The sequence below is a fragment of the Oryctolagus cuniculus genome, chromosome 14 (assembly GCF_051225735.1).
Source record: "Oryctolagus cuniculus isolate XC-2025 breed Fujian yellow rabbit chromosome 14, ASM5122573v1, whole genome shotgun sequence".
NCBI lineage: Eukaryota > Metazoa > Chordata > Mammalia > Lagomorpha > Leporidae > Oryctolagus > Oryctolagus cuniculus.
The window spans coordinates 17767873-17795350 of NC_142880.1; the positions used below are offsets into that span (position 1 = coordinate 17767873).

A 27478-nucleotide genomic window follows, 5' to 3' on the forward strand; every position below is an offset into this window, starting at 1 on the left:
TGTCTGGGCACTCCCAGTCTCAGTTTGAATTAGATCTTGGTCTGATGTGATGCAGTTGTCGAGGTCCTCATTTCTATCTCTCTCTGAGTCTATCTCTTCCACATGTTTACAAATTTATGAAACTACAGGGCTGCCAGCCAACTGTGATCTTAGCACATCTTCAAAATATTTAAACAAGTACAGAATGTTTATAGAATTTTTTCTACATCAGTTTAATGTCAATTAGGAAATATAACCTTGACTTAACTCATCTGCCAAACAAGTTGGATCTTCACGTTGAAGCCCAAATGATAGACTAAGAACAGAAAAACAAATGGATGAATGCTAATTGCCAGAACATTTGCTGCTCAAAAAAAAGAAAATAGAATTAAAGTATATTATTCCTGATGCCTTTGTAATATAGGACTCTTTGTGAGACTATACCCATCAAGAGGAGCCAGGGTTAGAGATTTAGAGAGATTTGTATGGTTTTCATTCTGGCAAATGCAAATGTCTAAAGGAAATAAAAAGATCTAAAAATTCCCACCTGTCAAATGAAAATGAGTACAGGTGAGAGCAAGATTTGCCTGCTGCAGTATCTGTGCCTCTCCCTGCGGGAACAAGAGACCTTCATGTTACATTTCTCTCTCTTTTTTTTTTCTTAAAGTGTTTTAGCCAAGGGAATTTTCAGAAGGTGTCTCAAAATCAACATGACTTTGAAAGTTAATTTTAAAAAGAGAGTTTGAGGCTTATATTAGGCAAGAAGTATTCTCACTCCTCAGAGCAGGTTAGTTCCCAGACCCAAGGTTTCTATTTCCAGCACCTTCTGCAAGAGTACAAATCCAAAGCTAAACATCTGCAGATCCACAGAGCTGTTTCCCTGTGGACAGCAGAATGTGTTATCAACCTCACTCCCCAGTAACCTATGAGCTCCTTAACAGTGAAAAGCATCATTCACTTTTGCTTTATTATTAGCACAGAGCTTGACACATGGGGCTTAATAAATGGTTGAGTTACAGATAAGGGAATGGTAATCAATTGCAGATCAAGCAGCTTTGCTGAAAATAAGGATGATCCAGAGAAAAAAACACATTTTAGAAAGCATTAACTTAAAGCATGCATGTTTAGAGCGATGGTTATGGTCAACCTGACATGGTGCACTCTCTCATGATCTGGAAATCCCTTACCGAAAGCTACAACCATTTTTCCTTCAACTCAACCGACCATCTATCTCCCTGCAACTCTCGGGCTCCCAGAAGTAGCCAGGATTTAGAACTGTAGGAATGATGTCTGATTTTAGAGAGAATTCATATGTTTTATATAGATAACATACATATATATATAAATATATATATTTGCAATCTTTTTAACCATCAGTTTTATTGACCCCTGTGATGTTTTGCAAAGTGCTAGCTATCATGCTTGCTCTTGTCTGCTTTCTGGAGCTTGGCCACATGATATTGAAGCTATGTTATTCCCATCAGGGACAGGGGGAAAAAAAAGGAACACAATTGCTTTTTTTATTGCTTCTCTACACTCCAGAGGAAACCGCGAGAGGACACAAGAAAATTTTCATCAAACAAGAAATCATTCTTTGTGGAAACTTTCAGAACAAACTAGTATGTCACAGAACTGAAATCTCCAGAGTAGAAAACATTTTCCTTTTTCCGGTCTTTGAAAAACAGCTGTCCCAGGAAACCTTTGGGCTATCACTTTGCTTTGGAGACAATTTAATGAGAATGTACTGACAAGACCAGGCAGCCCTTCCACGATCAGCTGCTTCAGATTCTAAGTGTTTTCCAGCCAAGAAGGCACAAGATAAATCTAAGAGACAGAGGCATCTGTCCTTACCCAACGTTGTCCTCTCCTCCCCTTCTCCTTAGGGCAGAGCAGTGTACCCACTTCTTCCTAACATCTCCAGCAGGATTGCTAACAAGGATACACACCTTCTGATGTTTTAGTAAAATCTCACTCGTTCACTCCTACAAATTTATTATGAGAAAGTTAATCATTGCTTTCATGATGATGGGCATTTAAAAGGATTTGACCAAGCAAATAGGAAGTGTAAAAATACTTGAATGGGATATGTTGGTTACTCGAGAGAAGAGTTTGTTTTCAAAAGGCTTCAAAAACCACTAGCTACCTACAGTCAACGGGCAGAGCACATCAGGAAATTATGTCCCACTGGTAAACACCCGGGAGTCCTGCCTTCTGTTCACTGCTGGGCGCTCCTAGATCCTGGCGCAATGGGGGTCACTACTGCAAGTGTGCAACAGCCTGGCAGCCTGGCCAGTGAGGGGAAAGCAAAGGCCTTGACGTTGTCATTGTGTTTTACTCCTTTCTGTGGCTGATAACTGAGTGTCGGAAGTGCCAAAAGGATGCCATCGTATGCCAGGATTCCCAAGCCACCGCTCTGCCCAAATTCTCAGTCTTATTTTCCCATGGTTCCCTTCTCCTTTGATTTCTACTCTCTTCTCTTCCTTTCGTTGGTAGGCCAGGGCTGGTTTGCATAGAGAAATACAACTTTTATGTCTGCTTAGATTTGATTGTTTTTTAAAAAAAGATTTATTTATTTATTTGAAAGTCAGAGTTACATAGAGCAGAGGCAGAGAGAGAGAGAGAGAGAGAGAGAGAGAGAGAGGTCTTCCATCCACTACTTCACTCCCCAACTGGCCACAATGGCCAGAGCTGGGCCAATCCAAAGCCAAGAGCCTCCTCCTGGTCCCCCATGTGGGTGCAGGAGCCCAAGGACTTGGGCCATCTTCTACTGCTTTCCCAGGCCGTAGCAGAGAGCTGGATTGCAAAGGGAGCAGCCAGGACTTGAACCGGCACCCATGTGGGATGCCGGCACTGCAGGCAGCAGCTTTACCCACTAAGCCACAGCACTGGCCCCTAGATCCAATTTTATCAGAGCAGTAAGCCAAAGGTTTTTCCTCAGAAGAATTGCTGGTGAAGGCTTTAATCCCAATGTCATCAGTAAAGTATCAGTAGTCTTTAAAAATGGTTTAGTACATGAGCTGCTATGAATTAAAGACAACTTCATTCCTTTCAAGAATACATCCCCAATTCTCCCTTCATCATTGACTCAGACGGACTCGCCCAAGAATTTCCTCTAAGTTTCTTCATGTTAGAAAGCCCTGACTGCTGTGGCCATTCTGAGAGTGAACTCGCGGATGGAAGCTCTCTCCATCTCTCCCTCTCTTTCTAACTCTGCCTTTCAAATAAATAACTTTTTTTAAAAAAAGCCAATTGTCTTAAAATCTGTCAGGCAGGTCTCAGGGAAGTAGTAGACAAAGGTCACTTCAGCTCCTAGGTATTTTACCAACACAAACAGAGCTTGCTCATGGCCTCTAGACAGACGCCATGTGATTCTACTGATTGCCAGTCTCCAGTCACCAAGAGTCAGGGCTTATCATGCATCTCTATTGTTATTACTAATTGGGACTGTCTGCCAAGAAGTAACACTAACAGGAAACATAATAATTTTTCACAAAACAACTTGAGCTTATAATTAGAAACCAAGCATGAGCGTCCTACCGAAGGGACAACTACACCGCATGCTTGGAAATTTCTTTCCAAAGTAGGCCAATGTCACATTTTCCCACTGACATATGTGATCAAAGGCTTCAGCTTCCAGGAAACTGGAAATGGTAATTATCTTTCCCACTATTACTGTCACTGTGGGTGAGGAAGGAAAATAGATGCGATCCCAGCAAGGACTCGCTTCCAGAACGCAGTAAGGAGACGTTAACCTTTAAATGAAGCCTCTAAGAAAGGAGGGGAAAAAATTAACAAAAATCATTTTCTACATCATTATTCTATTTGCATAAGAGAAATCTGATCATCCCTGTGCAGAAACAGACAGGACTTTTCCTAACGACCAGAAAATTAAAATTCTAAAAGGAAAGATTGAAGAGCCAGTGGCCAAAAAGTAAGAAAAAAAATGTGGGTTACTAAGAGGCAGGCTCTTTTCCCTGTCAAGGAAGATCACGGTGTGTCACCCAGCTGTCCTTCCTCCAGGGGACCTCCACCCGCCCTGACGCTGTCTCATCCCTAGCAGATGCTCCTAGAGCAGCAGCTCAGCCACTTGTTCTGGAATTCTCCATAGGAGAAGGCTCCATCTCCAGCAGCAGACGTGCAGGGCTTAACAAGAACACTGGCCAACTCCACAGGAGGTCCCTGGCTGGGCGAATTCTCCACCAACCATTTTACATCACGCAAGACAGCTGTGGAGTGGACTATTCTACAGACAAACGTAAAATTCCATAGAAACAGAAGCTTGGCCCCTCAGGCAACAGAAGGACCATGTTTACATCTTTAGTGGCTTTTGAGGAATGCTTTCGAAATACAGCATACGTTCAGGATGGTAACTCAAACTTCTGTGGATGGCTGGAATGTCCTAAATATCTTTATTAGTTCATGCTAGAAGGTGAGCTTACTGCACTAAGTATATTAGGGTATTTCAAAAAGCTTGTGGGAAACAGAATTAAAAAATAAGTTGGGGTGGGCATTTGGCACAGCCGTTAAAACAATGCTTGGACGTTGGTATCCCTTAGGAGAGGGCCTAGGTTTGAATTCCAAACTCTGCTGATTCCAGCTTCCTGCTAATGTGCACCCTGGGAGACTACTGGGGCGGCTCAAACAGTTGGGGTCCCTGTCATCCTCATGGCAGACCTGGACAGAGTTCTGGGCTCCTGGCTTCAGGCTAGCCCCGCGCTGGCTGTTGTGGGCATTTGAGGGGTGAACTAGCAGATAGGTGATCCACCTCTCTCTCTCTCTCTCTCTCTCTCTTTCTTTCCTCCCTCGCCTTTCAAATAAATAATTTTTTTAAAAAAAAAAGGTAAGTCTATTTTGGTGTGAAAAAAATTGAAATCCGCACATAGAAAGGATCTTCACACAGCACATGGCAGGCATGTATTATGAAAACACTATGCATTATCTTTTAATTCCATTTTTCACTAGCTTTTTGAAGTACCCCCATATTATCACATGATAGCTTCTGAAACGTTCACTATTTCACAGCTTAGATAAAAAGGGTTTAATAGTTTAAAAACAAAAACAAAAACAAAAAAACCTCTCCACAGCTCACTCCAGACACTGCCCCCTGGGTTCCCAGCACTGGGGCCTCCATTTCTCAGCTTTTGCTCACTGACTGCCTTTGCCTTTGTCTTGGCTGTCAGGGTTAGCATGTCCTATTTATTGGATGCTTTAAGCAAAATCCTTCTTTCCACAGACCAACAGGGATCTCTTTCCAGGACATTTCTTCTCTGCCTCATCCTTTGACTAACACCTCCCTCCAACCAGAGATGCCAGCATTTCTAGAACAGTGCCTGAAACTGTCCCTTACACACACACACACACACACACACACACTCTAGCAACATTCTCACAAGTCCCGCCCAATACAGCCAGTGGTTGTAAATGACAACACTACTGAATGCTGTAATGATGAATATTTAGGTGATAGCCAAAGATAACCCTTCGCCATTTATTTTTCCTTTAAACTAGTTTAAGAGCTTTGAATTATGAATATTTTTTAGATTTTTAAAAACTTTGTTAATTTCAAATCATTTAACGTAGTCAAAACTGCAACTGAAGAAAACTGAGCTAAAGCCTTTAAAACAATGCCACTGGTCTGCACCAGACTCCAGCACGATGGGAATTCCAAAGCAAGGGAGAAAAATGATTTGGACTTACTGCTTATTCCACTCTGATCACAACAACACAGTCACTCCAGATTCTCTTTCCACTATTTTTTTTTTTTTGCATTTTCAAATTATGTGTGCAATGGAAATGAGCTTGGGCAGGAAGCCTCAGGCACATGAGACTGAAAATCAATAACCAGACAGGCATCCCGCGTGCAGGGGAGACTGTCCCTCTCGGAGCCCGAGCCCCAAGTCTCAGCTATTCCGTGTGCAAGTTCATCACAGGAGATGTCAATAACACCTAGACTCATTCTCTCATTTAGAAGCTAGGAAATGCTACCAGGTACGGGGTGGGGGGACTCTAGAAATGCTAAATTTGGGCTGAGAAAATCTTCCTGGGTCTGTTTAGCTTCATTAACGAGGGTTTTGGGTAGAGTTCATTCCTTTGTTTTGTTCTGGCAGATAGTCCTGCGGGGCAGGTTAACAGGAAAAAAAATAGCTTTTGGCTTCATTCTTTATTTATATTCGTGTGTGTGTGTGTGTGTGTGTGTGCGTAGTTTCCCAAAAGAGGAAAAAAACCTCACACAACTCATCACATACAGGAAGCAATGGCCACACACACACTCTGTGGCTGGTTAGCTCAGCTGCCTAATTTACCTGCAGAGGAAACGAGACAGGAACTTGGTCCCAGCCAGCCTTTCCTTCCCAGACAGCACACACACTTCTCTGCTCCTGACCAGTCATCTCCTAGATGGGAGACGGGCAGTCAGCGGGGACACACGTGACGGGTGTGTTCTTGTTGATCCGTCACTTCCATGGAAGGGAAAAGAAGCAAACAAAGCCACTCTCCTTAACCAGCGATATGCTGTGACAGTGATCGTGACAAATACACAAGGAGAGCCATGAGTTCAAACCGAGCCCTTGTCAGTTCCTCTAACAGACTCAGCAGGCCAAACGCGCACGGGGCTGTGCCCAGGACAGCCGCCTCGGGCAACGGTGGCCCTGCCATTTCTCCACCTGACACTCCCTTTCGCAGGCCTTAAGGAGGAGAACAAATGGAATGAGGAAATGGTCCCTAACAGGGAAGTCGGTAGAGGAGTTTGTAAAGCTCAGCCTATAGAGACAACAGACAGACACAGTTTGAAAACAATGACAAACTGGTCCTTAGACCTGCTGTGCTGAGCTCTCTCCGAGGAGTGATCAAGAGGGAGGGCCGGTGTGGTGGAAGAATTACTGTGTTGCTAACACTGTATTGTCAAGAGATACATACAAACATAAAAATCAAAGAGGTAGTGAGCTGGGTGCCCTCCCGTCACGTGGCGGGGAGCTCTCCTTTGGGGGCAGGGTCTGCGGGTGGGGAGGGGGACTCGAGAGGACAGGATTTGTTTGCAAGGTTCTTTTTTGCCTCTTCAAACGATGAGTAATTAGAGGCCTTGGAATGAACTGTGCTCATCCTTCTAAAATCAAGTCTTTAACTACACTTCAAAAACCAAATAAGGCACTGCACCATTGTCTCTTGTCTCTGAAAATCATGCTCCAAAGAAATGCTTAGTAATTCTTAAAGAAGACAGCAATGTTTCCTTTTGATGTGCATTTACCGTTTTAGCCACTCTAATCTGGGCGCATTAAAGATGTTGTAGACAGAAACCCTGGGGTGACGGGATGACACTGCTGTTTTGCCATACTGGCGAAGCATCTGTGCGTATCTTGTCGTGCGGTGTCTCTCAGCCAGGATCACAAAGGTGCTGGCCACACTGGACTCTCCCTCGGTGCTGAACAATGCGCTAGCTCGGGCCTCTGCTGTTTCTTACTTGTAGAAGGCTGGTACTATGATCAGAAGTATGCCTGAATGTGAACTTTTTTTGCCAACATAAACCATTCTCAACCTTCGAACACATTTCTACAAAATGTTAACTCTTTCAGCCGTGGTTTCCTCATTTGTGAAAAAAGAAACAGAACTGAGATGAAGACTAAAGCTGATTTTAGCTGTGTAACTCCAACATCTATCATCAGGAATAACAGAGCCGCCACCACATTTGCATACTAATTAAGATTTTTTTTTTTTTAGTTTAAGTAACTTCCTCAAAATGAAATTATACAGGATTCTAATTAAAAAACCAAAACTCTAGGGCTCTGTGTCATTATGGTGAGCAAGTTATTCAATCCTGCAACCAAAATTTGTAGCGGTTGTCCAAAATTCCTGTACCAACTGAATTTTAATATATGTGAGGGGCCAGAGTTGTGTCACAGTGGGTAAAGCCACAGCCTTCGGTGCTGGCATCCCATATGGGCAATGGTCCATGGTCCTGCTGCTCTACTTCTGATACAGTTTCCTGCTAATGCTCCTGAAAAAAACAGTGGAAGGTGGCCCAAGTACTTGGGCCCCTGCACCCATGTGGGAGACCTGGATGAAGCTTGTGGCTCCTGGTTTTGGTCTGGCTCAACCCTGGCTCTTGTGGCCACTTGAGGAGTGAAGCAATGGATGTAAGATCTGTCTATCCCTCTCTCTAACTCTTCCAAATAAATAAATCTTAAAAAAAAATGAAAAAGAAATATCAGAAAAGTTAATTTTATGACACACCTTTCATAATAATATTAAATATCAGAATGAAAAGTATAATAGCAGATATATCTTTGCTAATTTTTCTTTCCCATAATCTATTAGAGAACTTTGAAAGATCTAGGAAGTGACTTGAAAAAGTTCATGGGAGATGGCATTAAAAGAAAAAATTAATTTTGGTGTAAAACATTTCAGAAATCCATGCATATGAGATATCTTCAAACAATTTATGGATATTGCATATGATGGAAACATTATGCGTGGATTTAAAACTTTTTTGCACCAAAGAGAATGTCTTTTTTTTTTTAAGATTGTATTTATTTGAGAGGCAGAGTTACAGAGAACAGGAGAGACAGAGAGAGGTCTTCCATCCACTGGTTCATTCCCCCAAGTGGCTGCACTGGCCACAGCTGGGTTGATCGGAAGCCAGGAGCTTCTTCTAGGTCTCCCAAGTGGTTGCAAGGGCCCAAGCACTTGGGCCATCCTCCACTGCTTTCCCAGGCCATTAGCAGAGAGCTGGATCAGAAGAGCAGCCAGGACACAAACCATACCCATAGGGATGCCAGCACCACAGGCAGAGGCTTAGCCTACTCTGCCATGGTGCTGGCTCCTGAATGCATCTTTTGTCATTCAAAAATGAAAATCTGAAGTGCACTCACCAGCTCAATATCAAAGAGAAATTGATTAAAAGGGTGAGTATGGTGACTTGTATGGCTTACAGGAAAGAGCACCACACAGGCACCCTGATGGGTAGCAGCACTTTCTAAAGAGAAAGCTTGTGTAATTTTACAACGGACATCAACAGAAACGAGAGATGACATTAGGAATGGCAACACATGAAGGATTGTTAATGTAATCAAAATGTCCTTTGCAACCTTTGCTTCATAGAAACATATTAGTAATTAACATTCTACTCAGCAGGGTAAGTAGAAGAGGGATTAGGACAATAAGAAAGGATCGCATGACTGGAGTGTACACATGGGCAAGGAGGTGTGAGTTGAAATGAACGCCATATTGGAGAGGTACATATTATAGGGAGGGAGAGGTATGGTTTCTGGAAAATCAGGCTGGGCACATTCCAGGGCCCAAGCTGTTTTAAAAGATTTATTTACTTAGTTATTTGAAAGGCAGAGTTAAAGAGAGAAAGGGAGAAACAAAGATTTTCCATTATCTGGTTCACTCCCCAGATGGCCACAACAGCCAGGGCTGGGCCAGGCTGAAACCAGGAGCCAGAAACTCCATCCAGGTCTCCAGTGTGGGTGGCAGGGACCCAAGCACTTAGGTCATCATCCCCTGCTTTCTGAGCACATACGCAGGAAGCTGGCCTGGAGGCAGAGTAGCTGGGACTCAAACCAGCCCTCCAATATGGGATGCTGGCATCACAGGCGGTAGCTTAACCCACTAGACCACAATATTGGTCCCCAAGCAAGATTTTTGAAGACATTCCTGGACTCTGGTTTACTTTATCGTTTGAGTGTAAAATGCCTCCAAGTGAATGTTAAACAACTGAAACCAATTGGCATGCATATGATTGTTTTGCTTTGTAACAGCTAGTAAAAGAGGGAAAGCTAAGGGAGGAAACATTACTTTTTGTGTCCTGACACCTTGCCTTCAAAATTGTTTAATTTTAGCTCCAAAATGAGGCCTGTGACAAGGACAGAAAGTAGAGGCTGGCGATCAAGTTTAGGATTTTAATCATATTCCAAGATTGCACCCTACAAACCTAACAGTCTGAGCCCACCAAACTGCACAGACCTCAAAGCTAAGGAAGGAGACCTAAATTGCAGTAATAACTGTGGTAGGCAGCATTCGAACCAGCCCTCAAAACTCCTGCCCGCTGTGTTCAGACCTTGTCTAGCCCACCTACCTTGAGTGCAGGAGACACCTGTGACCCTGACAGAACAGTCATTCTCTCTCTTCCTTAAGTTCCACTGGGTGACAGAGGTGACAAAATATGATTATATGGGGGCTGGCGCTGTGGCACAGCGGGTAAAGCCGCTGCCTGCAGTGCTGGCATTCCTTATGGGTGCCGGCTCAAGTTCCAGCTGCTCCACTTCTGATGTAGCTCTCTGCCTGACATGAGAAAGTAGAGGAGGATGGCCCGAGTCCTTGGGTCCCTGCACCCATATGGGAGACCTAGAAGAAGCTCCTGGCTCCTGACTTCAGATGTGTGCAGCACCAGCCATTACAGCCATCTGGGGAGTGAACCACTGGATGGAAGACCTCTCTCTCTCCCCTCTCTTTGCCTCTGCCTCTCTGTAACTCTACCTTTCAAATAAACAAATAAACCTTTAAAAAATATGACTATATGCAGAATTATATGACTGTATGATTGATTACAAGCTGACTTTGAAGATCTAAAGCATCCACATTGAGAGCTGGCTACAGAAACAAGAACTGATAACTGAGGTGGCCTCTAGGAGCCAAGGGCGAGAGAGAAAATTGGGACAGCAACTGGGAGACAACAAACCGGTGGTGCTTTACATCACCAAGTCGGTGGTCATTTGTGACACAGCAAGAGAAAACTAATGACCAACACCCAGCTGTTCATAACACAGCTCAGGGCCAACAGAGGCACCTTGTATGCACGTGATCTGAGTTCATCTGAATCCAATGCCCAGTGCACTTTGGAAACCTCTTGTCTGGATTTCTTTCTTTTCTTTAAAGAGGCAGTGAAACAGAGGTACAGATGGAGTACACTCCCATCTGCTGGTTCACTCCCCAAGTGCCCACAATGTCCAGGAGCCAGGAGTATGAATCACATCTCACAGCCTGCACTGTTAGGAAGCTAGAGTCAGAGCTGGGGCCGAGTATCCAACCCAGGTCCTCCCACGTGGGACACAGGTGTATGGACTGTGAGGCCAAATGTCCGCTTCCTCCTTTGTGGGTTTAAACCACACCACGAATGCACTACACTCTAGCATGGATGAGCAACTTTCAGTTTAAGCAACAATGCCAGTTTTCTCTCTACCTAACTCAAAAACATTCTTGTCCAGAAACACCACAGCACTTGAATGCTGTATTCTAGAGTAGTAAAACAAAACAAAGAACACCTCACCTGCTGTTTTCCACCATGGTTCGGAAGACTAAAAACAAAGAAAGTCAATTACGTGACTCACTGAATTGCATATTCCCAATTAGATTCTGACTTAGAAAACCTGGGCTTTTGTCTAAATCTGTGCATTTACTAACAATGTTTTTGCCTCCTCTTGTAACTAACTGCAAATATTTGAACAAAACAGAGGATTTTACATTCGTGTCACTGAACAACTCAAGCTACAGATGAATTGCAAGACTATGAATTTAATACACTGACTTGACAGTAAATTACAATTTCCCCAAACCTGATAAACCATCTACTCTATTAACAGCACCTAGAACTAACTGTACATGACCTTATTTTTAAAATCCCTTGAATAAACAAATGGAATTGATAGTAAGTAGACATAACCAAAACATTCCATAGTAATTCCCCATTATCTGTGGTTTCACTTTCCATGATTTCACTTATGCCTGACCAACCGTGGTCCAAAAATATTAAATAAAAAAATCCCAGATATTAACAATTCCTAAGTTTTAAATTGCATGCTATTGCAAGTAATGTGATGAAATCTCATACCATCCTGCCCCATCCAACCCTGGACATGAAGCATCTTTGTTCAGTGTATCCACCCTGTAGGTGCTACCTGCATTGGCCACTTAGTACCACGCCCAGTAACCAAACTGTCACCGTATCTAAATACTTGAGTTCAAGCAATTCCATTTTACTTCATAACAGCTGCAAAGCTCAAGAGTAGCAATGCTGGCACTTGGGATATGCCAAATAGGAGCCACAAGGTGCTTCTTTAGGTAAGAAGGTCAAAATTCTAGAATTTACAAGGAAAGGGAATAAATCACTTGCTGAGGTTGCTAAGATCTGGAGTAAGAATGACCTCTTATTTGCAAAATTGTGAAGAAAAAATTCATGCTAGCTTTGCTGTCACACTTCAAACTGCAAATTATGAGCGTGGTGCATGATTGGTGCTTGGTTAAGAAGAAAAATGTAGGAGCTGGTGTCAACAGGAATGAGAAAACACAGAGTACATATGGGGTTTAGAACCTTCTGTGGTTTCAGGCATACCCTGGATTTCTTAGATTATCTCACCTGCAGAAAAGAGGCACCTGCTGTATACCGAGCCTGGAAGTGGATTCCAAAAACACAGGCCACACAGTACAAACTGTGACGACATCTTGCTTTATATGTAAGCATTTGTAAAATAGTAAGTGCATCCCATTTTTCATTATTTGTATTATTCTTTTACTGCAAATATCTTCTGATTTGATTTACAAAACAGTTTTTGATGGATTTTAGTTTTCTTTAGACCTTTGCATAACATAGCTTTGTAAGAAGTATATGATTTTCTGTGTACAAATTAATTCCAGAGACTGACTGAAATGAAAACTAGGATAAAAATAGAAATAAAAAAGGGCTCGGGTTGCTCTTTAAATTGCAGGGTATGTTTTTTGAAAAAAAAAAAAAAAAAGCAAACCTAGTGTGTTTGAAGGAGGACATCATTGTTAAGTAGCCACAAAAGTAAGTAAGACCAAGGAACATTTAATACACTCTCAGGATTTTCTAAAAAGGTCCTTAGTTCAGTTGAAAGATGTAGGGGAAGTGTCACTATGCTCTTAAATCTGTATATTTGAAATACATGAAATTTGCTCATCTTATATAAATCTAAAAAAAATTTTTAAGTGGTTAAACTGAAAAGCAAATTTCATCAATATAGTGTATTTCTTTGTGGTGTGGGATTTATGAGCTTCTGATGAATATCTATACCCTTGAAAAGATTATTTTTTGAAAAAATATTTCAAGTGCACTATAGGCAGTCAGCCCAGACTGGAACCATCTAGAAGTAAAATGACACCACATCCAGGGAAGAATTCAAATCAGAGTACCTGATTTTCATACAAGGCTGTCTACTCCACAAAATACTATTACTACTATCTAGTATTAAAATCCAAATCACAACATCACGTCTCCAGGTAGACTTTAGAGAGATCACTACTTATTGCAATCACCCAAAGCTCAGATAACTTTTATAAGCCTTTGTAATACTTGACTCGAGGCCATGTTATTAGTTGGCTTTTCTCAATTCTCTAAGCTGGTTTCATTCATTCATTCATCCCAACATGGCTAACTTGTTGAAGACCTGTCATGTACCAGGTACACCGGCTGTTCAGTGCCCATGAACAGGTTTCTGCTTAACAGAAACAGAATGTCTTGTTTCAACAGCCTTTGAAGTGCCCATAACACACACTTTATGTACTGATTACATTCTAAGTATAAGGAGATGACTAAATCAAAGCAATTGTTCTAACACATGGATGTGTACCAGGTATCTTGGAATTTTATTAATATCAACAGCTAGTTTCCTATGATGAGACTCATCAATCTGAGTTTGTAAGTTCTACTCATGATTCTGGAGTAGGGTGATGTCTGAGAGGCATTTGTTCAGAAGATGTACCATACAGTGCAGAGAAAAGCAAAGTACCGTGAATAAAATAGAAACATAAAGAAAGGAACCTCAAGCTCCAGCGAGAGTCATTAAGGAGCTCCTCTCTGAAGAGGCAGCCTTGAAGCTGTCTCAACAAATAAGAAATTCATGAAGTAGATAGGCAGGCAGAGGCAACCCATGTGGAGAAGAAGTGACCCATGTGGGAAAAAAAGGAAGGCATGAGAATGTTAAGTTAGGTTTTGGAATTGTGCGTAGCTAGATATGGATGGAGGGCACACATGTGGGAGACCAGGGAGACCTGGTAGGCAGAGCAGCCAGACCATAAGCTGCTCTGCCTACCAGGATGCACTGCTAGACATCTTGATTCTATTTTCTAATCTTTCTATGTTTGAAATATTTTAAACAATGCAAAAAAGTATAAAGATAAGTTCAATAAACATGCACAGATTTAACAAGTCCTAACATTTTGCCATATTTGTTTCATATGTAAACATTATACATACATTAAAAAGTAAAGTAGTGAGTAGGAGTGGGAGAATCTGTTAGGCCTGACAATATAATATGTCTTTTGCTAAGTGGCTGGAATGAAAAAAAAATTGCATGCTTTGAAAAAAAAGACTGAGTCTATCTTTGTAGTCAAGAATACGATATAATTAGACACTTGCAAATAGTTAGGAAACATCAAATACAGCAGAGAACAATGCCATCCTGGGTGAGGAATGAGGAGGAATTGAACTAAAATACCAGTGTCAGGGGAGAAATGATGAAGACCAAAGCTGGAAATTCTAGGACTGACTAGATTATAAAGCTGCTGCAATTCATAATGGCTCATCTTTACAGAAAATCTGTCTCCATGTTTTAGCCACTGTCCGATCAGCTTTGCTCAATCATCATTAATCACCAAGAGACAGGTGTTATGTCCACTTTAAAGATCAGGAAATTGAGGCACTTTAAGCAACATGTCCCAGGTCAGCAAGTAGGTAAAGCCAGGATTGGAACCCAGGCAGCCTGGTTTACAGCCTGTTTCAATCGCTCCTATACTCCAATGTAGAGAGACATATGGAGAAGCACAGGAGCATTTTGGAATCAGAAGCAGCTTTGCAGGAAAGACACGTGGTCCACGTGGAACACGCTAACTTTGAGATGCTCTGGGCAGTGGAGAATGCGGATCTGCAGGTCAGCTCCTGCTCCTGGCTTCCAGGACTGGAAGGCAAGGAGGCGATCTGCCCCCAGTGGGGCAGGAGCTACCTGGGCAGAACAGGAGCAGGGAAGTCGGCTGAGAATAACATTCACGTTATTCGAGCCACAGTGCCTACAATGGAATGTTCTATTTGCTGTACACAGATTATATCTATTATCCATAGCTATTTCATTACAGAGTTGCATTTCTTTGGGAAACAGTGAGCTATCAGTAAACAAAAACTATATTTCTGAAAAAGAAATGACACAAGTACTTAACAGGACTCTTAAAATACTTTTTGTATTTTGAAATTACAATTAAATTACAAATACAGGAGAGCCATCTACAGCGGGCAGGGGCAGGGGGGAAAAGACTGTTAGAGGAAAACCAAGCAATATGAATTCTTCTTTCAGATTATTATGGGTAATAAGGCAAGCAGTCAAGCTACCACACATGCGGCTCAACCTGCAAAATGTATGATATCAGCAAGACCTCATTATGAACTATTTTTAAGAAGGATTATATGAAAAACTCATTAAATCGCTATGAGACATTTGAGCCAAAATATTAACGGAATGCCACGATCCCAAGTGATGCCAGGAAAGCCATACACACATCATTTTTGTAGCAAGAAACATTTTGGATTACTTTCATTTCTTCCTGCTTCCATAAGAGCCTATTTCATCCTGCAACAATGAGACTTTTTTGTCACCAGCATCATCAATCTGTCAGGTGTGACTATTACTCAACTCTGCACTGTTCCCTGAGGATTTACATAGAACCCTGACGGAGTCATCTGGCCCCGTTCTCTGGCTCTGCTTAGCCAGGGCACAACATGGGCGTGAGGCAGGACTACCTCCTAAGTCACATTTAATAGACAACATAAACTGGAGAACAATTTTAGAAGAATCATTCTTATGCCTGGACCAGACCTTCAAAGTTTTAACTTTGTTGTTTTAAAATACCATTGGAGAGTTTCCAACAATTACACATCAAAATTTCTTTCATCTGCTTATGACGCTATCCAAAAATACATGTTTCTAATGACCATTTTAGCCCAAATACACTCACTCTGTTGTTATTTTTAAGGAGTTAAAGCTCTCATGCAGTGAAGTGGAAAAAGTCAGACAAGCTCAGGTTGGTGCCAGGGCCTGGCACAGCCTAACCCCAACTGAAGATCAATAACTTTTGAATGCACAAGGCTTTAGCTGCCAAGGTTGAGAGATACACACGGTGACCTTTTGGGCTTGGCAGATAATGGCCATGAAAGTTCTGTACTCCAATATAAGAACCGCCCTGTATTGATGTTTCCTGGCTGGCATTCGCTTAGCGTTAACCATCCAGCCTCTACCATGAAAGCCTTCCCAATGTTCTTTTGGTTCACAGTTGCTCACAAATCCCATCAGTGTTTCCAATGAGAGGAAAAGACACCTCTCAGAGGAGCCCGCGGGGGGTTACGGCACGGCTTCACGGCTTCACAGGCGCTGGGCCGGGGCACACGCAGCCCACTTCAACGTCTGGAAGTCTCTCTGGCTTGCTACTCTTACCAGAGAGCTGTGTCACATCACTGGGAAGTTCTACTGTTTTTAATCAAGGTAATTAAAAACGCGCATTGTTCTCTTCACAGCGAAACAGAATTTGACCTTTTTTCCCTCAGTTTGCTTCCATTTATAGGAATTTTAAGAGAAAGACGTGACTTTTTTTTTTTTTTAAAGCAGACACTTGACAGGTTCACAGCACTCATCAGCTGTGTGGTTTTGGGACACATTCATTCCTTTTCTGGGCTTGAGTTCTCCCTCTATGAAAAGAGAGGATTTAATTAAGTGATAGAAAGAATCACTGGCTTTCTCTTAATTAAAACCTGGCATGTTATCACATGCTTTTATTTTAGAAAGGCATTTCTTCTTTACTTAATGTATACTAAATTCATCTTCTGGATATAAAAATAATTGAAAATGAATCTTGATGTGAATGGAATGGGAGAGGGAGTGGGAGATGGGAGGGATGGGAGAGAAGTTATAGGGGGAAAAGCCATTGTAATCCATAAACTGCACTTTGGAAATTATATTTACTAAATAAAAGTTTAAAAAAAAAAGAAAGGTATTTCTATTACCGCTCTTGTTTATGAAGAGGTTTTAATGAAAATATAGGAATGTTGAACTACTCTTTCTTTTCTCTGATTGATAATTCTTTGAAAGTCTATGGTTCACTGTTGCAGCGCCGGAGCGCACATATCTCACGCTCCGTGACTTCCTAGGTAGGCAGGAAAGGAAACAGCCCTGGGCCAGCAGTTACTGAGGTCCCAGGCTCTGCACGATTTTCTTTGGAAATACACTGAGCCCATTTTTCTTCTTTATCCCCATCAACAGGAAATACAATTCAAGTGGTAGAATTGTCTTCATTAGATATGTATCCATTTGGGTATTTAACTTATTTTTAGAAGTTTATTTACTGATATGGGAGGTGGTGGAGGGAGAGAGAGAAGGAACAGGAGAGCAAGCTAGCAAGCACAAGCCACCACTTCTATCTGCTGGTTTGTTGCCCAAAAGCCTGCAACAGCTGAAGGTGGGATGGCAAGGGTCCCGGGTGGGAACACAGCCCTGATCTCTCCTGGTCTTGGGAGGCAGTAACCCATTCCATCATCTGCTGCCACTGCCTCCTAGGGTCTGCATGGCACCAAGCAGGGGCAGGGGCAGGGCTGGGAGTCAGACCCAGACACTCCAGCGTGGGCAATGCAGGCATTTTAACTGCTGGGCTGAGCGCCTCTCACTCATTTTTACTGCTCTTTTCTTTTTTAATCACTTTTATTTCTTACTCGGTTCCAGTCAGGTTTACAAGCAGCCCTTCAGCAAATTTTCACTCTAGAATGTCTGAGGCAGTAATTGGCTTGGGGTTTTCCACTCCGCAATTCACCGTCGAGGACAGAATTACAGAAAAACATTTATTCAGAAACAAAGCTCTTGCAAAATAAAATGCTGCACACAACAAATTAATTGTCTAAACACAACCATGTCGCTAACTCTTAGATTTGCTTCTTCATAATCGGAGTGTCACCAGATAAAATACAGACATCCAGTTAAACTTGGACTTCAGGTAAACAGCCAATAAGTTTTAGTATAATAATGCATTAATATTTAGAATCATCTTTCACTAAATTTTGTTATTCTAAAGAATTGACATATTAAAACTACTTCTTAGTCTAAAATTCAAAAAAAATTTTTTGACAGGCAGAGTGGACAGTGAGAGTGAGTGAGTGAGTGAGAGAGAGAGAGAGAGAGAGAGAAAGGTCTTCCTTTGCTGTTAGTTCACCCCTCAATGGCCGCCACGGTCGGCGCATCGCGCTGATCCGAAGCCAGGAGCCAGGTACTTATCCTGGTCTCCCATGGGGTGCAGGGCCCAAGGACCTGGGCCATCCTCCACTGCACTCCTGGGCCACAGCAGAGAGCTGGCCTGGAAGAGGGGCAACCGGGACAGAATCTGGCATCCCAACCAGGACTAGAACCCGGTGTGCCGGCGCCGCAGGCGGAGGATTAGCCTATTGAGCCACGGTGCCGGCCTAAAATTCAAATTTAACTGGGCATCCTGCATTTTTATTTGCCGTATTTGGGAACTTTTTAATTCCTATTTGTAAACGAAACTAATCAGGCTGATACTAACCCCTTTAGTGTAAATCTCAAATGGCCTAACACAACCAAAGCCTGTTTCTCGCTTTGTGATCTGAGTGCTTCTACTAGGAAGGTGGCTTCTCTCTATGTGGCCAGTCAAGAGCCCAACCTCCTGCGGGCGCTTTGCAGGGTGCCCTGGCATCCAGGCGCAGAAGAGGCAGCCAGAGGAATGAGGCACACCTACGACTCACCTGCCCAGGTCCAGCCATGACATGGTTTCCACTCTTAAGTCCATGGTGACAAGCAGCCACATGGACCCAGGGAGGTTCAACAAGGGCAGAGAAAGTGAACCCTTTTTCTGGGTAGCAACTTCCCCAAACCAATGCTACATAAGGGAAAGGACAGATGATGTGTTGGTGAAAACTCAGTCATTTGTAGCTCAGCATGCAAGTGACGGAAACACGGACAAAAATCATCGTGCACCATTCCTCTTTGCACTTGGGAGAAATAAACCCCTGCACACACCCGGGAGCCCTCCCCTCTGGATTAGGTGTGCACAGTCTGCGACGTTTGTAAGTCACAGACAAGAACTTGGCCTGGTTGATGGCTCTGTGCAGAACCTGGGATTTCAAATCTACACCAGTCTATGTCAAAGGTCTAATGCGAGATCCGCATGGGAGTGGAGAGGAATCGCTTTGAGGAAGTCAAACGCCAGGAACAACTAAAATCAAAATCTACCTGACAGCTAGGGGCCCACAGAGGACCTTCTACCCCGCTGCCAGGACCAGCATGCAAATTCTCCCTTTCTCTAGGGTGCAATATCAGTTGAAACCCTGACTCGTGTTATCCAGACTTGTGGGCTTGTGAGTTTCCAACTCGGAGAGGAACTTGGTTCCTTCCTCGCCTGCTCTGGCATGACTGGAGCTGAAACAGACGTAAAAGGTTGCACAATCTGATTCAGTCTTACTGTTTCCCGTGTCCTTGTCCATCCAGGACCTCCACCCACTGACTGTGACCTGACCCTCGGAATTTTGCGTTTGATCTACTGGTAAATCCGCTTCACTCTCAGGACGTGTGAAGACTGTGCAGCCTCATTTCTGGAGTAACTGAACTCCTGACTCAGTTTCCGTAACCCTTCCAGGTTCACCAGCTGCAGTTCCTCTAGGCACTGATATGGAATCTGTGGCCACTCTTGACAAGGTGCACTCTGTAAATGGTCATTATGAAAGCATCCCCTGACAGCTCAAGTGACAGGAGGTGACCTCTTGCTCTCTGAGCCCTCAACAGGATGCTCCTGTCCTGTTAGCAGGTGCAAACTGCTCAGCCTACAAGAGGCACCTGTCCTTCCAAACTCCCCCCACACCCCAAGGAGAAAATGGAGTTGGTATACTGACTTCTCTCTCTGCCGCTTAACAGAAGTGACCTCTCAGTTTTCATCTTTAAGGGCCTTAAGCTCTTTGGAGCAAGGGAGCCTTCTCCTTCCCTGTGGGCATTCACTCTCACCAACAGCAAGGCAATAAAAATGCAGGTAAGTGTGTTTATCACAAAAAACACTTAAGAGCTAGGTTCTTGCAATGGTTTTGTGTTAGTTGGATGGACTCTTCTTGTCAAAAGTAGCTCATAATTCATATGACTTGTAAGGCTCTTTCCTGTGAGGCAGAGAGTTCTACTCTACTTAACCAGAGAGCTACAAAGTGCTCCCTGGACTTCTTGACAGGCAAAGCTGAATCATCACATTCCTCACACCCACTTGGTGCCTGAGTAGTGTCTGGCACCATACAAGACATGGACGAGATTTACCAGGATGTAAATTTTGCCTTTTTCGATGCTGCCTGGTTCCTAAAACATATATAAGGTGTATCAGCTGCATGTATAAGGATGTGCGTGAGGGAAAACATGGTATCTCTTGTGCTGTGTGTGCCATTTTCTTGCTTGAAAATCAAGGACCCTGTTGCTTCTGGGGAGGGGCAGCATTAGCACAGGGCACACAGCCAAGGATGCATGGTGCAGAGTGCACTGGGGCACCATGACAAACACCCTCAGAGCTGACCTGTGGGGAGCAACTGGGAGCAACTCGGACTAGACTAAGTTACTGGAATTAAGACTTATTCTATGCATCTGCTCTCCCACAATATGGCGCTGGGAGAGGAGGAAACAGCTTCTACTCAGCTGCCTCCAGTTCAACCAATAAACAGCAGGACCTGCTCCTGATTGGAGGAGAGCAGCGTACTCGGCGTGTGGGCAGCCGAGTTGGGATTGGTGGAAGAGGACTATAAAGGAGGAGAGAGACAACATGCACGAGGAACATCTATCTGATGTTCCACGGAGGTGGAAGGGACGGTAGCCAACCCGGGAAGAACCAGCAGCAAACCCGGGGAGGGCCGAGCAGACAAAAGAACAGCGCAGGGTCCTGTGTCGTTCCTCCACGAAGAGGGGGAGCAACACTGACCCATGAGGAAACCACATGTACAGGGGCCGGCGCCATGGCTCACTTGGTTAATCCTCTGCCTGCGGCGCCAGCATCCCATATGGGTGCCAGGTTCTAGTCCTGGTTGCTCCTCTTCCAGGCAAGCTCTCTGCTGTGGCCCGGGAGTGCAGTGGAGGATGGCCCAGGTCCTTGGCCCTGCACTCTCATGGGAGACCAGGAGGAAGCACCTGGCTCCTGGCTTCAGATCAGATCGGTGCAGCGCCGGCCGCAGCAGCCATTTGAGGGGTGAGCCAACAGAAGGAAGACCTTTCTCTCTGTGTCTCTCTCTCTCTCTCTCACTGTCTAACTCTACCTGTCAAATAAAAAGAGAAAAAAGAAAAAAACACATGCATTCATGAAGCAGGGACCCCTTCCCCACTTCGCTCACACACAGTACTGCCTGCTCACAGATACAAGTCACATACCACACACGATCGTTACAAATCTTTGGTTGATTAGCAAAGGACACTGTGTTTTGAGGAAATTTTGTATAACCCGTTGAGCTGAGTACTGTCACCTATTTACTTGGAATCACCTGGAACAAATAAAATTATTAGGTCTGATGGAAAGCAAAGACCCAGAAAGCTACTTTATCAAAAGAGCAATCACTAAACCATCTACCCCACAAATGCACATTATTGACTCATTCATGTTGAAGCCAAGGAGGCCACAAATGATTTCAATCAACTAGAATTCTGTGGTTCCCTGGATAGCAAGAGAATAAGTGGCTTGAGTTATGACCGGATGCCTACGTTCAGAAGGCAAGAACTAAATTACGTTTGCAATAGACGGCAGCAGATGGAAAGCCACAGGGCCATAGCAATGTTTACTCACTAAAAGTGAAATATAATCCTATCCAGGAAAAAATACTATGGAGAATAAAACCAAGTAAGGAAATTTCCATCTGAGGGTGAAATGGGAGTGGCTCCAGAAGCAAACCTTAAGGAAGACCATCATTTAGATTCTCAGTGCCTCTGGGACAAAATCTCTACTGCTTCCCTTGGTGTGCATGGTACGCTATGCTCTGAACCTAGCAATCATGTCTAATCTCTCCCTTTTTAAAAAAAATTTATTTATTTGAAAGGCAGAGAGAGAGGGAGAGAGAAAGAGGGAGGGAGGGAGGAGGAGAGGGAGGGAGGGAGGCAGGCCAGTTCACTCCCCAGATGGCCAGAACTGCATCAATCTGAAGCCAGGAGCCAGGAGCCTCTCCCGAGTCCCCCAGATGTGTGCAGGGGCCCAAGGACCTGGGCCATCCTCCACTGCTCTCCCAGACCACAGCACAGAGCTGGATTGGAAGTGGAACAGCCGGGACTTGAACCGGCGGTCATATGGGATGCTGGCACCGCATGCAGCGGCTTCCTGTTGCACCACAGTAGTGGCCCCAATCATGTCTCATCTCAATTCCACTTTCTTTTCCCCTTTGCCACTAGGCCACATAACTGACCACAGAGCAGTTTATCTGACTGTAAATTCACACCTGCAGGCAGGATCTTTGATCAGCAGTTTAGGACCTCACTTTTAACAGGAACATAGAGACCTGGAGAATCAGACATTCCAGGGAGCCACCAACAGGAAAGAGACCCAAATAAACAAACCACAAGAGTTCATTGAGGCCGCCTAGAGAACACAGGATACTTAAAAAAATACAATTACTTCTCACACAGAGAGGTAAGAAACAAAACCAGAATGCTATAAAAAGACAATAATCAGAACCAGAAAGAGTAATTGGGAATTACAAACAAAATCATTGGAGTGGGCATTTAAACTAGTGATTAAGATCCATTGTAGGGGCCGGTGCTGTGATGTAGTGGGTAAAGCTGCCACCTGCAGCGCTGCTGGCATCCCATATGGGTTCCGGTTCTAGTCTTGGCTGCTCCTCTTCTGATCCAGCTCTCTGCTATGGCCTGGAAAAGCAGTAGAAGATGGCCTAAGTCCTTGGGTCCCAGCACCTGCATGGGAGACCCAGAAGAAGCTCCTGGCTCCGGACCGGCACAGCTCCAGTTGTTGAAGCCATTTGGGAAGTTAACCAGCGGATGGAAGATCCCTCCCTCCCTCCCTCCCTCTCTCTCTCTCTCTCACTCTCTCTCTCTCTCAGCTTCCCTGTAACTCTACCTTTCAAATAAAATTTTAAAATCTTTTAAAAACATTTAAAAAAAGATCACCTGCACCTCACACACTTTAGTACTTGGGTTAGATTCTCAGCTCTAGTTCCTGTCTCCAGCTTCCTGCAAACACAGACTCTGGGGGGCAGCAGTGATGGGTCAAGTGATTGGATTCTTGCTACCCACATGGGAGATTCAGTTTGAGTCCTGGTTTTTGGCTTCAGCAATGGCTGAACACTGGCCACTGTAGGCAGTTTTGGAATCAACTATAAGACAGGAAATCTGTTTCTCAACTATAAAAGTTTTAAATAACTATTTAAAAATAAATCAGTTACAGAACTGGAGGATAAAACCAGATAAATCTTTCATAAGGTACAATAAATTGGCTGAAAGGATGGACAGCAGGAAAGGCAAACAGAAAATTACAGGCTCAATGAAGAAGGCCCAGTATCTGACTTACTGGTTCCCTGAGGACTATGCTTTTGTTCACTTTGCTATGACTTCTAGCAAAGATTTACAATGCCTGGCTTAAAGGAACTGCAGAAATATTTGTTGAATGAATGTTTCAAAGAAAAAAAGGGGGCCAATGCTGTAGCAAAACAGGAAAAGCTGCCGTCGGCGGTGTCAGCATCCCATACTGGCTCTGGTTTAAGTTCCGGCTGCTCAACTTCAGATCCAGCTCCCTGCTAATGCGCCTGGAAAATCAGTGGAAGACAGTTCAAGTCCTTGGGCCTCTGCACCCACGTGGAAGACCTAGAACAAGTTCCTGGCTTCAGATCAGCCCAGGTCCAGCTGCTGCAGGGGAGCGAACCAAAAAATGAAAGATCTCTCTCTCTCTCTCTGCCTTTTGGATAAATAAGTAAGTCTTTAACAGAAATATCAAAGAGAAAACAAAGAGAAAATGACGGGACTAAAAGAAGAAAAAAAATCCTCAAAATGAAAAATATGTCTCATGTAACGGCCCACCAAGAGACAGGTGTTGGCACAGCAGTTACCAATTGGGATGTCTACCTCGTGTATCAAAGTGCCTGGTTTGAGTTCTGGCTCTTCTGCTTCTGAGCCAGCTTCCTGCTAATGCACAACCTGGGAGGCAGAAAGTGAAGGTTCACAGATTTAAGTCCCTGAAATCCACAAAAGACCTGGATTGAATTCCCAGCTCAGGGCTTTGGCTAGGACCAGCCCTGGCTGTTGGGGGTATTTGGGGGAATGAACAAGAAGATGGAAGATCTCTCGCAGAATATAGCTATTTTTGCATGTAAAAAATAAACTTTGTTTCATACTTCTTCTCTTAAAAAGATCCCAAAGGAATATTCCACCAGAATAAAGAGGTAAACCAAGAAAGAGATAGATACGTGCTCTATGAAACAGGAGATCCTACATAGGAAGGAAGCAATAGGAACTCCCCTGATGACAACAAAGAGAAGTCCTTGGATGACAATGGCAATAAGCCAACAGAGTAATTAGTCTAAATGGAGGTTTCCAGAAAGAATGCCTTTTAGGGAAAAAAAAATGGAGCAATCGATCTGACAAGTTTGACCATACAATAAATTTTGATGCTGTGATAGAATGTGGGAAGACCCAGCATAAAACCAAAGAAAACTAAGAAAATGGAAAAAATTAGTTCAGGAGATACAAGTTACACATGGAAGGGATATAATTTTAACTTTTTGAGATACATGTACAGAGTTATAAAACAAAAAGATGGGAGATGTACTTTATGAACATTTAACCTAATTTATTGGGAGAATGTGCATAGGGAGTAAGAAAGCTAAAATTCTCATGTTAATACTAGAGGAGGGAGAGAAGTTGCGGGGTAAGCTAAGAAAGATATAAAGAGATCTATAGCTTTTTATTCTAAACCATCTATCATTATTGGACCTTTTAATCTCCATGTATGGATTACTTTGCTCATAACATTTAAAGCCATTTGTATTTTTCAACTTACTCATACATTGCATTCTCTTTTTCCCCCCCAATTTTGTCTCCCTGTCTCCCACACTTCAACATTTATTACATTATTGGGACAAAAGCTGTGTTTTTGGTGAGCAAAGAATGACATAAGGTCTATGCTTAAATAAGGACATTGGTACTACTGAGAAAAATTATAAGAAAATAGTTGTCCTTGAGACAGTGAGAGAAAATAGAATGAAACTCATGTTGTGCTTTTCAACACATGTTTTAAAATTTAAAATTATAAGCAAACATTATCCGGTGAGGTTACAATGCATTCATCAATGAGAATACAAGCACTCAACTATGTCTCCAACTCTTAATGCCCTTCCGAGCTGACAAGTTTCATTACTGTCAGGCAAGTTTTAAACTAAGAAGGACAACTTTGAACATCCATTGCCCTTTAGCAGAACAAGCGTGCAGGAAATGGCACAGAAAGCTTTAACTTGATGTTCTCAGACTCAATTTGTTTTTTATTCTAACACCTGCCTCAACAAACACTGATAACCTTCAACTCTGCCTTCAGGAAGCTATGTTTTCACTGAAGGAGAAAACAAGGACATTTAGAATTGGAGGCACATGGAAGGAGCTGGAAGCATCTCCAAGACAAATCCCTCTACTAAACACGCAAAACAACCTGACTTCAGTATTTCAGAAAACTCCATTTTCAAATGAAATTCGAAAGCTTTCCCCAAGATGGCTTCTGGTAAAGACTGCATGAAACAGCTTCTGGCTGGTCCGATTTTCAGGACAATTTCATGTGAAGTGGAAGGGGAAATGCCTCTTTCTGCAGTCATACTTCCTCTCATAATCAACAAAGTCCACAGGACTGCACCAGAGGCCCCTCCCACCAGCATATGCCTAGGTTCTACTGATTCCCACTCTACAGTACTGGCAAATCTAGTTCAGTCCCAAAGACAGAAAAATTAAGAGGTTCTTCTTAAAATTCAAGCCAAACAAACAAGAAAAAGTGACTTTCTATTCCTATTTATTTATTTTGACAGGCAGAGGAGAGAGAGAGAGAGAGAGAGAGAGAGAGAGAGAGAAAGAGAGAGAGAAAGGTCTTCCTTTACCGTTGGTTCACCCTCCAATGGTGCACTGTGCTGATCTGAAGCCAGGAGCCAGGTGCTTCTCCTGGTCTCCCATGCGGGTGCAGGGCCCAAGGACCTGAGCCATCCTCCACTGCACTCCTGGGCCACAGCAGAGAGCTGGACTGGAAGAGGAGCAACCAGGACAGAATCCAGTGCCCCGACCGGGACTAGAACCCGGTGTGCCGGCGCCGCAAGTGGAGGATTACCCTATTGAGCTGCGGCGCTGGCCTATTCCCTTTTATTTTACAGAGGGATACAACAGACATCAGGATACAATGGACAAAACACAAGTTCAGGGTCAGGAAAACTCTACACCAAAACCTTATTTAGCATTGCTGGGTCTACATTTTGTCTCTTCGGTTAAACAGCAATTCCTATTTATAGACCTTATTGCACCCTTAAGGAAACCAAAGGAGGTACCCGACATGAAAGGACTTAGATCTTTGGTTTTCCAACTGAAGACTGATTCTTTATCAAATGCTTGTTAGGTTCAGCACTGTTCTAAGAAGGGGCAAATCACAATGAGCAATATAAAGTCATTGTCTCCACGGAGCTGTCATTAGATAAAATTGCGTGCGTCTCCCCAAGGATATGAGTGGTCTTCCAAAGTTCATGAAAATGCCTATTATGAAAAAAAGTATGGATTTCCTGCACCAAAATTAACATCTAGATTTCAATTCCTGTACCTCTCTCTGCTTGAACAGGATCCTCAGGCCCACCCAACCCTTTTTAGTCCCTGTTGTCTAATTGGTGTCGTCTGGGCACCTGCAAAATACGTTTTAGTTTAAGCGGAAGCTGGGGGGGGGGGGGGGTGTCACTGACCAGGCGCCTGAGGCAGTCCATCTCACCAAGGGCTCTTCCAGTTGTGCCCTCTCTAGTGTTACCCACTCTGCCTTGCTCCAAGGCGCAGCACTATGCTTGCGTGCTGCTGTGACCCATAGTTCAGGAGCACTTTCAGGGCCTAGGAGCACTTCCGGAGCACAGGAGCACTTCCGGATCCAGAGTCCAGGAGCAGTTCCCCACAGGAATCTGGGAGCCAATCGAGAACCGTCCCGCGCCCCGCCCCTGCCTGCACCGCCAAGCCGTGGAGCACCATGATCAGTCACAGCAGAACGTGCTGCAGCCGCTGGAGTTGAGAAGCGAGAAGTCCTCAACCTCCACCCTGAGACTCGCGTGTTCCTCACTGCTTTAATGATAACTGTGCCTACTGCCTTCTGCTTCACAACGGAATCTTACGTATTTGAAGGTGCCCTGGGGCTGTGCAGTGGGACAGCTGGTTTTACGCGGCCATTGCTGCATGGTGGCGGTCCACGTGGTGCTGGCCCTCTTTGTGTATGGGGCCTGGAATGAGGACTCGCGACAGTGGCGTGAAGGCAAGCAGGATTAAGTCAGCATCCCTTT

At 43.7% G+C, this 27478-nt stretch overlaps 1 protein-coding gene and 1 pseudogene across 9 annotated transcripts in view; one reads left to right on the forward strand and one right to left on the reverse strand.

Moving 5' to 3' along the window:
- Positions 1-27478, reverse strand: part of MCTP1 (multiple C2 and transmembrane domain containing 1) — a 767919-nt gene that overhangs the window by 468731 nt on the left and 271710 nt on the right. The window lies entirely within an intron of this gene.
- On the forward strand, positions 24783-27464 carry LOC103349571 (vacuolar ATPase assembly integral membrane protein VMA21 pseudogene; annotated as a pseudogene).